We start from the raw sequence: 15,278 nt of genomic DNA, 5'->3' as shown, positions 1-15,278 counted from the left end.
TGGCCCATCCCCCCTTATCCCCCCTCACCCCTGCGGCCCTGCGGCCATGCAGTGTGATGGTGCGTTCACACGGAACGGGCAGACGCAAAGAATTAAGTCTACCATTATTATTCATTGTCGATTTTGGAGCAGTCTGATACGCTGCACGCATGCATCATTGCGTCTTTGACTCTTATTTGCATCGTCATGTCGCTGCCTGGATCCCATTGACATGAACGGTAGACTGCATCTTACTGTACATTCTACTCTGCCCGTGTGAACACCATTTGATGTGTGTCGTCTCGTTCCGCTTTCACTCTCACAGCCTCTTCTCACGTCTCACCACTGAGCGTCTCGGATGCGACGAGAGGAGGAGGAGGAGGAGGAGGAGGAGGAGGAGGACCGACCGTCCGGACGGACGACGAGTTACTTCCTCGCGGAATCCAGTCAGTCAGTGATCAGTGCTGCTGCTGCCTGTCTGTGGTGCACACATACCGTCCGTCCGCACATATAGACAGCCAGGCCGTAGGCTACACTGAGGATAGAATATAGCGTGCCAGTCCGTCCACACTGAGAATAGAGGAGAATCACCACCACAACACACAGCTAGGATGGAGCCGGCATAACAACACACCGACCGAGGAGAGGAGAGGAACACCTAATAGAATAGAATAGAACCGCTGCATGCCGATCCATAACACGGAGCATTCACAACTGGACCAGACAAGACAAGTGTTATTCGGCTGATACCAGGACAGGTAGGCTTACTGTTAGCGATCTGTTTGACCATGTCATGTATGGAGAGGATATATATGGGGGGTTCTATAGGCTACTATGAAGGAAAGAGGGATTGTTTGTAATTAAAACAAATAGCCTGCTATAGTTCAGCGCTAAAAGACAAAGTGCATTTATAAACGTGTCACATTTTTTATGGACGCAGATGCTGATGTAAATGAATATAAGAGGAAGTGTTTGGCCGCTGATAAGCGCACAGAACACAAGGCTATTTTATCACATTCAAAATGTAACTGGCCTTTTTGTTTAAATCTAATTGTAAGAGAAACGTCTGGAGCCCATTTATTTATTTACCTAAAGGCTTAATTGGGCGAAACTTTGATCATCTTTTTATTTTTCATGCAAAACTCAAACTGTAAAATGATGCATTTTTACAAAAAAAAAAAAAGGAAAAACAAGTTCCCAGCTTAATTTAGCCTGGAGTTGTCCATGTTTGAGTCAACTTGTATTTTTTCAAAGCTATATTTAGATGCCCCTTCAGTCCGCTAGACTAGTTTCTGTTCTCTGCAGCCTCTTTCCCTGCGCATACAATATGCTATTTTATTGTCTAGCCTAGTAGATTCAATTTCTTAAAATACTCTACACGAAAGTAATTTATTCTTTAGATTAATTTCGGCTTGTTTGTTGTTTTGTTGCCACAACTATATCCTGGCCGAAATGAGTATAATGGGACTGTAGGCCTATATTGTGTATAAGTGAGTATGGGGCCAGGCTAGTTTCTGTATAAGTGAGTATGGGGCCAGGCTAGTTTCTGTATAAGTGAGTATGGGGCCAGGCTAGTTTCTGTATAAGTGAGTATGGGGCCAGGCTAGTTTCTGTATAAGTGAGTATGGGGCCAGGCTAGTTTCTGTATAAGTGAGTATGGGGCCAGGCTAGTTTCTGTATAAGTGAGTATGGGGCCAGGCTAGTTTCTGTATAAGTGAGTATGGGGCCAGGCTAGTTTCTCATGCATGTCACAGACACAGCCACCTACTGTATGTGGTGGCTGTGGATCAGCGGTAGAGTGGTTGCCAGTTCAAACCCTGTGGGCTCCCCCAGAGTTAGTGTCGAAGTGTCCTTGAGCAAGTTGAGCAAGACTCCTGATGTTGAGCAAGACTCCTGATGTTGAGCAAGACTCCTGATGTTGAGCAAGACTCCTGATGTTGAGCAAGACTCCTGATGTTGAGCAAGACTCCTGATGTGCTGGTTGGTGCATTGCATGGTTTCCTCCGCCATCAGTGTTTTGAATAATTGATTGAAATATTTATTAACAGTTTGCAGAATTACAGTACATCAAAGACTGTTAAGTGGACGACCCAATAAAGCATTACACTTGTTTACAAGAGGGTCCACCTTGTTCAATTCATCAAAACAGTTAGAGACGTACAAATAGACACTTCTATAGTCAAAGAACATGTTCCCCAGGTTCTATGTTCCCCAGGTGTTCCCCAGGTTCTATGTTCCCTACTTACCTTAGGGTTTAGGGTTAGCGTTAGGTTTCTGGTTTAAGGACTTTTGTACAGAACAAAGAATGTTAGTTTTTTGCCATCTTTGTTGAAGAGTCTGAGCAATTATGTTTTATTTCTGGGGAACATAGGTACGCTCCCCATACAGAATGTATGAATTATATACATAGTTGTATTTACTGCCCACCACCTTGCTCTGCTGCTACAGAGACACATTGGTACAGAGCTCTGCTACAGACACATTGATACAGAGCTCTGCTACAGACACATTGATACAGAGCTCTGCTGCTACAGACACATTGATACAGAGCTCTGCTGCTACAGACACATTGATACAGAGCTCTGCTGCTACAGACACATTGATACAGAGCTCTGCTGCTACAGACACATTGATACAGAGCTCTGCTACAGACACATTGATACAGAGCTCTGCTGCTACAGACACATTGATACAGAGCTCTGCTGCTACAGACACATTGATACAGAGCTCTGCTGCTACAGACACATTGATACAGAGCTCTGCTGCTACAGACACATTGATACAGAGCTCTGCTGCTACAGACACATTGATACAGAGCTCTGCTGCTACAGACACATTGATACAGAGCTCTGCTGCTACAGACACATTGATACAGAGCTCTGCTGCTACAGACACATTGATACAGAGCATTTGAAGGGGACGGCAGTGACGAGACATGATGCAGGATGACAGAGCAAGATAATGCAATGTTGTGTGTTATGCAATCCATCTGATTCTATCTGTACGCTGTAGTCCCATGGCCCCCCCCTCCCCCCACCTGGAGACTGAAGCCCCATCCCCCCCCCCCTCCCCCCACCTGGAGACTGAAGCCCCATCCCCCCCCCCCCTCCCCCCACCTGTAGACTGAAGCCCCATGCCCCCCCCCCTCCCCCCACCTGTAGACTGAAGCCCCATCCCCCCCCCTCCCCCCACCTGTAGACTGAAGCCCCATGCCCCCCCCTCCCCCCACCTGTAGACTGAAGCCCCATCCCCCCCCTCCCCCCACCTGTAGACTGAAGCCCCATGCCCCCCCCTCCCCCCACCTGTAGACTGAAGCCCCATGCCCCGCCCCTCCCCCCACCTGTAGTCAGAGAAGCCCCATGGCCTCCCCCCCCTCCCCCCACCTGTAGTCAGAGAAGCCCCATGGCCTCCCCCCTCCCCCCACCTGTAGTCAGAGAAGCCCCATGGCCTCCCCCCCCCTCCCCCCACCTGTAGTCAGAGAAGCCCCATGCCCCCCCCCTCCCCCCACCTGTAGTCAGAGATGCCCCATGCCCCCCCCCTCCCCCCACCTGTAGTCAGAGAAGCCCCATGGCCTCCCCCCCCTCCCCCCACCTGTAGTCAGAGAAGCCCCATGGCCTCCCCCCTCCCCCCACCTGTAGTCAGAGAAGCCCCATGGCCTCCCCCCTCCCCCCACCTGTAGTCAGAGAAGCCCCATGGCCTCCCCCCTCCCCCCACCTGTAGTCAGAGAAGCCCCATGGCCTCCCCCCTCCCCCCACCTGTAGTCAGAGTAGCCCCATGCCCCCCCCCCTCCCCCACCTGTAGTCAGAGGAGCCCCACAGACAGCCTCCCCCCGAGGCGTGCGTGCGTGCGTGCGTGCGTGCGTGCGTGCGTGCGTGCGTGCGTGCGTGCGTGCACACATCACCATATGTGTATGTATTTTGCACGTGTACAGTATGTGCGTCATTTGCAGAGTTCATTCGTATTTCCTTTGTTTCTCCATAATCCTCTCTTTTATTTCTTAAAGTTGCAGCGTCACTATGATGTTCATAATGCCTCACTATTAGGCATGTAACGATACACTCAACTCACTATGATGTTCATAATGCCTCACTATTAGGCATGTAACGATACACTCAACTCACTATGATGTTCATAATGCCTCACTATTAGGCATGTAACGATACACTCAACTCACTATGATGTTCATAATGCCTCACTATTAGGCATGTAACGATACACTCAACTCACTATGATGTTCATAATGCCTCACTATTAAGTAACGATACACTCAACTCACTATGATGTTCATAATGCCTCACTATTAGGCATGTAACGATACACTCAACTCACTATGATGTTCATAATGCCTCACTATTAAGTAACGATGCACTCAACTCACTATGATGTTCATAATGCCTCACTATTAGGCATGTAACGATACACTCAACTCACTATGATGTTCATAATGCCTCACTATTAGGCATGTAACGATACACTCAACTCACTATGATGTTCATAATGCCTCACTATTAGGCATGTAACGATACACTCAACTCACTATGATGTTCATAATGCCTCACTATTAAGTAACGATACACTCAACTCACTATGATGTTCATAATGCCTCACTATTAGGCATGTAACGATACACTCAACTCACTATGATGTTCATAATGCCTCACTATTAAGTAACGATGCACTCAACTCACTATGATGTTCATAATGCCTCACTATTAGGCATGTAACGATACACTCAACTCACTATGATGTTCATAATGCCTCACTATTAGGCATGTAACGATACACTCAACTCACTATGATGTTCATAATGCTTCACTATTAGGCATGTAACGATACACTCAACTCACTGATGTTCATAATGCCTCACTATTAGGCATGTAACGATACACTCAACTCACTATGATGTTCATAATGCCTCACTATTAGGCATGTAACGATACACTCAACTCACTATGATGTTCATAATGCCTCACTATTAAGTAACGATGCACTCAACTCACTATGATGTTCATAATGCCTCACTATTAGGCATGTAACGATACACTCAACTCACTATGATGTTCATAATGCCTCACTATTAGGCATGTAACGATACACTCAACTCACTATGATGTTCATAATGCCTCACTATTAAGTAACGATGCACTCAACTCACTATGATGTTCATAATGCCTCACTATTAGGCATGTAACGATACACTCAACTCACTATGATGTTCATAATGCCTCACTATTAGGCATGTAACGATACACTCAACTCACTATGATGTTCATAATGCCTCACTATTAGGCATGTAACGATACACTCAACTCACTATGATGTTCATAATGCCTCACTATTAAGTAACGATACACTCAACTCACTATGATGTTCATAATGCCTCACTATTAAGTAACGATACACTCAACTCACTATGATGTTCATAATGCCTCACTATTAAGTAACGATACACTCAACTCACTATGATGTTCATAATGCCTCACTATTAAGTAACGATACACTCAACTCACTATGATGTTCATAATGCCTCACTATTAAGTAACGATACACTCAACTCACGATACGATAAGTATCATGACATGAGGTTCACGATACGATTTTTCACGATATTTTCAACACAATTATTTTCCAGACAAATGACCGAAAAATCTTTTTATGATTTATCTTCCCCCCCCAAGCTTTTTTCACAATTTGTATTTAACTACATTGCAAAAGTTGCATTACTTTTCATGTAACATTACTTAATTTCTGTGCAACAACTGTAAACATGCTTTCATGTTTAAACCTAGCTCGAGTTAACATTTCTTCTTTTCTTTGATGGCATCTTAGGATAGATGTAGACCTATTTGACAGTGCAGAAACATAATTGCCTTCCTTGATGTATTAATGAGCATCAATAACGACCATCACCTGGTCTCTCCAAAAGCACGTGAATATGATGGAATATGATTACAGCTCACATTTCATAAATTTCATAAATTTCACATTCCCCTAAAAAAATAAAAAGGGTATATATCGTTACATGCCTACTCACTATGATGTTCATAATGCCAGGCAGTGACCCTAACAGTAATGTATGGATACACCCAAGAAATGTAGTAATGTCAAAAATTATTGGCAACATTCCTCCAAATGCATGTCTAACCGTTTACAGCTATTACATTGACTCTTGATTGAAACTTACGAGATGCAAATTAACACACACCGCACGCATGCACGCACATGCATGTGCGCACACACACACACCCACACACCCACCCACACACACACACACACACACACACACACACACACACACACACACACACACACACACACACACACACACACACACACACACACACACACACACACACACACACACACACAAGCGCGCGCACGGTCAGACAGTACTTTTCCAACAGTGGGGCAGGAAAGGGCTTTACAATACAGTACACTGTCTGTCTGCCAGGCTAGAATGTTTTACAATAAGTACACTGTCTGTCTGCCAGGCTAGAATGTTTTACAATAAGTACACTGTCTGTCTGCCAGGCTAGAATGTTTTACAATAAGTACACTGTCTGTCTGCCAGGCTAGAATGTTTTACAATCATTGCGGTCATGCAGATTGAGTACAGCGGTCAAACACTTGGTCTAAAGCAGGGGTTCCCAAGCGGTGGTTCGTGCCCCCCTTGTGGTCCACGGACGGCCTCTATAGAGGGTATGCGTGTGACATCATCATCAAACCCGGACGTTATGCAGGAAGACCTACTGAGTGTCAAAAAACTTGACAGCCCAAACATCCACACAGAGAAGTCCTTCTGATTACATCCACACAGAGAAGTCCTTCTGATTGACAGCCCCGACATCCAATCAGAGAAGTCCTTCTGATTACATCCACACAGAGAAGTCCTTCTGATTGACAGCCCCGACATCCACACAGAGAAGTCCTTCTGATTGACCCATACATCCACACAGAGAAGTCCTTCTGATTGACAGCCCCGACATCCACACAGAGAAGTCCTTCTGATTGACCCATACATCCACACAGAGAAGTCCTTCTGATTGACAGCCCCGACATCCACACAGAGAAGTCCTTCTGATTGACAGCCCCGACATCCACACAGAGAAGTCCTTCTGATTGACAGCCCCGACATCCACACAGAGAAGTCCTTCTGATTGACAGCCCCGACATCCACACAGAGAAGTCCTTCTGATTGACAGCCCCGACATCCACACAGAGAAGTCCTTCTGATTGACCCATACATCCACACAGAGAAGTCCTTCTGATTGACCCATACATCCACACAGAGAAGTCCTTCTGATTGACCCATACATCCACACAGAGAAGTCCTTCTGATTGACCCATACATCCACACAGAGAAGTCCTTCTGATTGACAGCCCAGACATCCACACAGAGAAGTCCTTCTGATTGACAGCCCAGACATCCACACAGAGAAGTCCTTCTGATTGACAGCCCAAACATCCACACAGAGAAGTCCTTCTGATTGACAGCCCAGACATCCACACAGAGAAGTCCTTCTGATTGACAGCCCAGACATCCACACAGAGAAGTCCTTCTGATTGACAGCCCAGACATCCACACAGAGAAGTCCTTCTGATTGACAGCCCAAACATCCACACAGAGAAGTCCTTCTGATTGACAGCCCCGACATCCACACAGAGAAGTCCTTCTGATTGACAGCCCCGACATCCACACAGAGAAGTCCTTCTGATTGACAGCCCCGACATCCACACAGAGAAGTCCTTCTGATTACATCCACACAGAGAACTCCTTCTGATTGACAGCCCAGACATCCACACAGAGAAGTCCTTCTGATTGACAGCCCAGACATCCACACAGAGAAGTCCTTCTGATTGACAGCCCAGACATCCACACAGAGAAGTCCTTCTGATTGACAGCCCAGACATCCACACAGAGAAGTCCTTCTGATTGACAGCCCAGACATACACACAGAGAAGTCCTTCTGATTGACAGCCCAGACATCCACACAGAGAAGTCCTTCTGATTGACAGCCCAGACATCCACACAGAGAAGTCCTTCTGATTGACAGCCCAGACATCCACACAGAGAAGTCCTTCTGATTGACAGCCCAGACATCCACACAGAGAAGTGCTCTCTGATTGACAGCCCATACATCCACACAGAGAAGTCCTTCTGATTGACAGCCCATACATCCACACAGAGAAGTCCTTCTGATTGACAGCCCAGACATCCACACAGAGAAGTCCTCTCTGATTGACAGCCCAGACATCCACACAGAGAAGTCCTTCTGATTGACAGCCCAGACATCCACACAGAGAAGTCCTTCTGATTGACAGCCCAGACATCCACACAGAGAAGTCCTTCTGATTGACAGCCCATACATCCACACAGAGAAGTCCTGTCTGACTGCATTAAACAACATTAAATTATGTTAAACTCACTTTGCATGTTGCTTTGCCACTCAATTTGCCACTCGATGGTCCATTCACTTTAAGCATGCCCTCTATAGGGGGTGCGTGGCATGCCTTTAAGCATGCCCTCTATAGGGGGTGCGTGGCATGCCTTTAAGCATACCCTCTATAGGGGGTGCGTGGCATGCCTTTAAGCATGCCCTCTATAGGGGGTGCGTGGCATGCCTTTAAGCATACCCTCTATAGGGTATGCTTGTAAGGAGATGTATAGAGCAGTAAAACACTGTTGTAAGGAGATGTATAGAGCAGTAAAACACTGTTGTAAGGAGATGTAATGTAAATCTAATATAGGTATGGTTTTGCACACTCAATTCAAAATGAACGTTCCAATTTAGGAGCTCTGGCTCATGGACTAAGAACCACAAAGAACTGACCGGTTCCCATTGGGAACCAACCGGTGAGAAAGGGGCGTCAGAGACAAGTACACATGTGAATACAAATAGCAGTACATGTGTGATTTGTCTTCAGGTGTTGTATGTGTGGACTCTGGTCTGCTTGCTTGTTTATTGCTATCGGGTGGTGTTTGGAGTGTTTGCTATCGGGTGGTGTTTGGAGTGTTTGCTACCGGGTGGTGTTTGGAGTGTTTGCTATCGGGTGGTGTTTGGAGTGTTTGCTACCGGGTGGTGTTTGGAGTGTTTGCTACCGGGTGGTGTTTGGAGTGTTTGCTACCGGGTGGTGTTTGGAGTGTTTGCTATCGGGTGGTGTTTGGAGTGTTTGCTATCGGGTGGTGTTTGGAGTGTTTGCTACCGGGTGGTGTTTGGAGTGTTTGCTACCGGGTGGTGTTTGGAGTGTTTGCTATCGGGTGGTGTTTGGAGTGTTTGCTATCGGGTGGTGTTTGGAGTGTTTGCTATCGGGTGGTGTTTGGAGTGTTTGCTACCGGGTGGTGTTTGGAGTGTTTGCTATCGGGTGGTGTTTGGAGTGTTTGCTATCGGGTGGTGTTTGGAGTGTTTGCTATCGGGTGGTGTTTGGAGTGTTTACTATCGGGTGGTGTTTGGAGTGTTTGCCACCAACAGCATCCATGTGTCAGAAATAGAGGGTTGTATTTATTATATCCAATGACCTCATACTGCAAGTACCTCATTGAATGTAAAAATGATGACCACTGCATGTAGGACAGAAAACGTCAACGCTCTTCTTGATATTCTGGTCAAAGAGGAAGAGGGTCAGTCAGTCCTCTCTGTGGAGAATCAGGAAGTGAAGAGGTGTACAAACTGTACACCATGATTGTTATCAGGTCACTTGGAGAACACAGAAACCTCCTGTGCACTTTATTCAAGTGAGGCAGTTTGTCATACAGTTACATTTGGTACATCAGTGACCTGGCGCTTAAATTCACTATAGCAGGGTTGGGCAACTTTGACGATGGCGAGGGCCAATATATCTACACAATCACTCCAGAGGGGCCACAGTGCATATTACTGTCGTAGCAAAAATAGCCGATCTACAAGCTCAAAACGCGTCGCAATGTGAAGCGTTTTGAGCTTGTAGATCAGCTATTTTTTGCTATATTTGAATTGAAAACCTGATTTTTTTTTTGCTATTTTTGAATTGGAATCCTGAAAAGTAACCTTTTCATTGAATTTCAAATGCATTCAGTTATAGTTATGTTAACTTTTTGAACTGTTAACTACATTGGACACAAAAAGATAATAACATTTTAATACTAGTCATTAAGTACTAGTCATTAAATGCTAATCATGAAGTAATTAAAGCGGGTTTGGCTGATATCAATACTATATCAGTATTCTGATATTAACATGTGGGCCGCATTAAGTGAAGGCCGCCAGTTGCCCACCCCTGCACTATAGTGAAGAAATCTAGTAGAAAACTAATGTTGCCTTTCACTGGGGCGTCCCATGAGCAGGAGCCTGTCTCCTTTCACTGGGGCGTCCCAGAGCAGGAGCCTGTCTCCTTTCACTGGGGCGTCCCATGAGCAGGAGCCTGTCTCCTTTCACTGGGGCGTCCCAGAGATGGAGCCTGTCTCCTTTCACTGGGGCGTCCCAGAGATGGAGCCTGTCTCCTTTCACTGGGGCGTCCCAGAGCAGGAGCCTGTCTCCTTTCACTGGGGCGTCCCATGGAGCCTATCTCCTTTCACTGGGGCGTCCCAGAGATGGAGCCTGTCTCCTTTCACTGGGGCGTCCCAGAGATGGAGCCTGTCTCCTTTCACTGGGGCGTCCCAGAGATGGAGCCTGTCTCCTTTCACTGGGGCGTCCCAGAGCAGGAGCCTGTCTCCTTTCACTGGGGCGTCCCAGAGATGGAGCCTGTCTCCTTTCACTGGGGCGTCCCAGAGTTGGAGCCTGTCTCCTTTCACTGGGGCGTCCCAGAGCAGGAGCCTGTCTCCTTTCACTGGGGCGTCCCATGGAGCCTGTCTCCTTTCACTGGGGCGTCCCAGAGATGGAGCCTGTCTCCTTTCACTGGGGCGTCCAAGAGATGGAGCCTGTCTCCTTTCACTGGGGCGTCCCATGGAGCCTGTCTCCTTTCACTGGGGCGTCCCAGAGCAGGAGCCTGTCTCCTTTCACTGGGGCGTCCCAGAGATGGAGCCTGTCTCCTTTCACTGGGGCGTCCCAGAGATGGAGCCTGTCTCCTTTCACTGGGGCGTCCCAGAGCTGGAGCCTGTCTCCTTTCACTGGGGCGTCCCAGAGATGGAGCCTGTCTCCGCCGGGAGCTGTTTTTTGGCAGCAAATTTTGATTTCATTGTCATTTAGTCTCTTGAATAGTTTTCATTTAGTTTTTTGTCACATTTTAGTCACCTGGAATGTCTTAGTGTTAGTCTATTTTTAGTCGACTAAATGTCATAAGATTTTAGTCGACTACATTTACAGTTGATTTAGTTGACTAAAATGTGTTTTGGTGGGACTTGATGCCGTCGTAATGACTGTTTTTACACTTGCTGAAAATAGCCAATCTACAAGCTCACTGCGACGCGTTGTTGTGTGTGAGCTTGTGAGCTTGTAGATCGGCTATTTTCAGCAAGCAACCAATTGTAAAATAACGTATACTGGATCTCTTGTCCACTAGTCCCTTCCTAACATTTTAGTCTAGTTTTTATTTGTTGACGAAATGGTCAGTATATTTAGTCTTAGTTTTAGTCACCGTAGCTTAGTTTTCATTTTGTCTCCATTTAGTTTTCGCCAGTGAAAAAAGGTAGTCGACAAACATTATTCGTCTTAGTTTTAGTCGACAAAATCAACACTGCATGACACGCACACACACACATGACACATGCTTTTAGAAGACTCTACAGACTCAAACTGCTTTCTTGTCAAAGGAATAAGCGGCATCCCTTGTTTGTGTGTGTGTGTGTGTGTGTGTGTGTGTGTGTGTGTGTGTGTGTGTGTGTGTGTGTGTGCGTGCGTGCGTGCGTGCCAATGCCAATGCCAATGTTGTCAAACATTAGTCCAGAAACAAATGGTTCCTCATCCAAGGAATTTAATCTGGGCCCTCCGGGGTGACTGAGTACACCGGCTAACCACACACACACACACACACACACACACACACACACACACACACACACACGCGCACGCACGCACGCACGCACGCACGCACGCACGCACGCACGCACGCACGCACGCACGCACGCACGCACGCACGCACGTGCCTCATGTCCTATGTGAGAAACAGGAAGTGAAATATCGCAAAGTGTCTTCTAGCCTGAGGCTGGTGTGCGTGCGTGCGTGCTTGCGTGCGTGCGTGCGTGCGTGCGTGCGTGCGTGCGTGCGTGCGTCCGTAAGGTAGCATGAGTTCAAGTCCGTTGCTCTCCACATGTCCCCCAATGTCAGCCAGCATTTGTTTGGCATTCATTGAATGATACAACTGATAAATGAATGTTTCCTTTCCATGTGCCATCACTGAATGTGCAATGAGCTGAGCCCCACAGAAGAGACAGTCTGGACAGAAAGACAGCCTATCTTTCTGTCCATTTCTCACTCTCTTGTTCTGCTTCTTCCAGTCTCTGTTCTGCTGTCATCTGTTGTTATGTCCACCATAATGAGCCATACATAAACTGGCCTCTGGAAGTCTGGATTAGTTCCCAACAACTCACTCCCTCTCTGTTCTCACCGTCTCACCTCTCTGTTCTCACCGTCACTCCCTCTCTGTTCTCACCGTCAATCCAACTCACTCCCTCTCTGTTCTCACCGTCAATCACTCTCTCTCACTCTCTCACTCTCACTCCCTCTCTGTTCTCACCGTCAATCCAAGCCTGATTTACAGCTCCTCAATGTCTCATTTCATCCCCTGCTCCGTATGACTGCACGGCATGGACACACACACACACACACACACACACACACACACACACACACACACACACACACACACACACACACACACACACACACACACACACACACACACACACACACACTTGCACAAACACAAATACAGGCACACACGCATGCATGCACACATCACACAGTACATGACAACGATAAAAACAACAACGTGCTCCATAGAGTTTACAGTTAGTGAATAGTAGGGGTTGTGTCTGTGTGAGAATGTGTTTGACACATAATGAACAACCACACTTCATTCAGCTTCACTTCCAGCCTCTGGTGTGACCAGCTGACAGACAGTATATCCTCTGGTGTGACCAGCAGACAGACAGTATATCCTCTGGTGTGACCAGCAGACAGACAGTATATCCTCTGGTGTGACCAGCTGACAGACAGTATTGTGACCAGCTGACAGACAGTATATCCTCTGGTGTGACCAGCTGACAGACAGTATATCCTCTGGTGTGACCAGCTGACAGACAGTATATCCTCTGGTGTGACCAGCTGACAGACAGTATATCCTCTGGTGTGACCAGCAGACAGACAGCCTCAAACAGTAGCTCAGATGTAAGAATATGCAAACATGTCTCATAGACCCTTTGCAGACCGCGGCCATGTTTCCATCAGAGTTTGGAAGCACTCGTTTTCAGTAAAGCAATGTCCCGCTGCCTCCTGCATTATGTGCTAATTCAAAACAGGTGGTACACACGGGCAGTTGAGTGATGTCTAACGAGCACTTCCAAATTCCAGCACTTAAAAAAAGAATCATCTGCAAGGACACAAAGTAGCTCATAACAACATGTCTACAGTGGATTTTTATGAAACAAACACTTTGAGGATAGAAAGAGAATAATTCAAGCTTTCCGTACAGCTGCAATGTTGGTGAGTTTGTCGTTGTTTAATACAATCAGAGAGGACTGTTCTGTTTGGATGAATGGGCTGTTAATGGAAGTTGCACCTAGGTAGCATCTTGCCATTAACTCTTTTATGGTAAGATGGCCGCGGTCTGCATATGGAGAATAGGCTGCTTAGACACAACGCTGTGCTAGTGCCGCTCAAAAAGCATAAACAGCATATTTGTGATTATCTAAAATATAAAATAATTGTGATGATAATAATGAGGATTCTGTAAGCGTTGTGACCTGTATGGTGTTCTCTGTGTGTCTGCAGGGCAGACCCCACCATGGGGTGTTATTATATGGTGTTCTCTGTGTCTCTGCAGGGCAGACCCCACCATGGGGTGTTATTATATGGTGTTCTCTGTGTGTCTGCAGACCCCACCATGGGGTGTTATTATATGGTGTTCTCTGTGTGTCTGCAGACCCCACCATGGGGTGTTATTATATGGTGTTCTCTGTGTGTCTGCAGGGCAGACCACCATGGGGTGTTATTATATGGTGTTCTCTGTGTGTCTGCAGGCCCCACCATGGGGTGTTATTATATGGTGTTCTCTGTGTGTCTGCAGGGCAGACCACCATGGGGTGTTATTATATGGTGTTCTCTGTGTGTCTGCAGGGCAGACCACCATGGGGTGTTATTATATGGTGTTCTCTGTGTGTCTGCAGACCCCACCATGGGGTGTTATTATATGGTGTTCTCTGTGTGTCTGCAGACCCCACCATGGGGTGTTATTATATGGTGTTCTCTGTGTGTCTGCAGACCCCACCATGGGGTGTTATTATATGGTGTTCTCTGTGTGTCTGCAGACCCCACCATGGGGTGTTATTATATGGTGTTCTCTGTGTGTCTGCAGACCTCACCATGGGGTGTTATTATATGGTGTTCTCTGTGTGTCTGCAGACCCCACCATGGGGTGTTATTATATGGTGTTCTCTGTGTGTCTGCAGGGCAGACCACCATGGGGTGTTATTATATGGTGTTATTATATGGTGTTATTATATGGTGTTATTATATGGTGTTCTCTGTGTGTCTGCAGGGCAGACCACCATGGGGTGTTATTATATGGTGTTATTATATGGTGTTATTATATGGTGTTATTATATGGTGTTATTATATGGTGTTATTATATGGTGTTCTCTGTGTGTCTGCAGGGCAGACCTCACCATGGGGTGTTATTATATGGTGTTCTCTGTGTGTCTGCAGGGCAGACCACCATGGGGTGTTATTATATGGTGTTATTATATGGTGTTATTATATGGTGTTATTATATGGTGTTCTCTGTGTGTCTGCAGGGAAGACCACCATGGGGTGTTATTATATGGTGTTATTATATGGTGTTATTATATGGTGTTATTATATGGTGTTATTATATGGTGTTATTATATGGTGTTATTATATGGTGTTCTCTGTGTGTCTGCAGGGCAGACCTCACCATGGGGTGTTATTATATGGTGTTCTCTGTGTGTCTGCAGACCTCACCATGGGGTGTTATTATATGGTGTTCTCTGTGTGTCTGCAGGGCAGACCACCATGGGGTGTTATTATATGGTGTTATTATATGGTGTTATTATATGGTGTTATTATATGGTGTTATTATATGGTGTTATTATATGGTGTTATTATATGGTGTTATTATATGGTGTTATTATATGGTGTTATTATATG

General features: G+C 46.3%; 1 protein-coding gene across 1 annotated transcript in view; it reads left to right on the top strand.

Annotated features, from left to right (window-relative positions):
• Positions 1-503: 503 nt before the first annotated feature.
• hck (HCK proto-oncogene, Src family tyrosine kinase) overlaps positions 504-15,278 on the top strand; it is a 55,953-nt gene continuing 41,178 nt past the window's right edge. The window contains exon 1 of the mRNA XM_079531534.1: positions 504-737. The gene's annotated coding sequence lies outside the window, so the exon portion shown is untranslated. The remainder of the gene's footprint in view (positions 738-15,278) is intronic.

Source organism: Electrona antarctica (genome assembly GCF_951216825.1).
Source record: "Electrona antarctica genome assembly, contig: SUPER_2_unloc_1, whole genome shotgun sequence".
NCBI classification, from domain to species: domain Eukaryota; kingdom Metazoa; phylum Chordata; class Actinopteri; order Myctophiformes; family Myctophidae; genus Electrona; species Electrona antarctica.
This window is presented reverse-complemented; position numbering and strand designations above follow the sequence as displayed.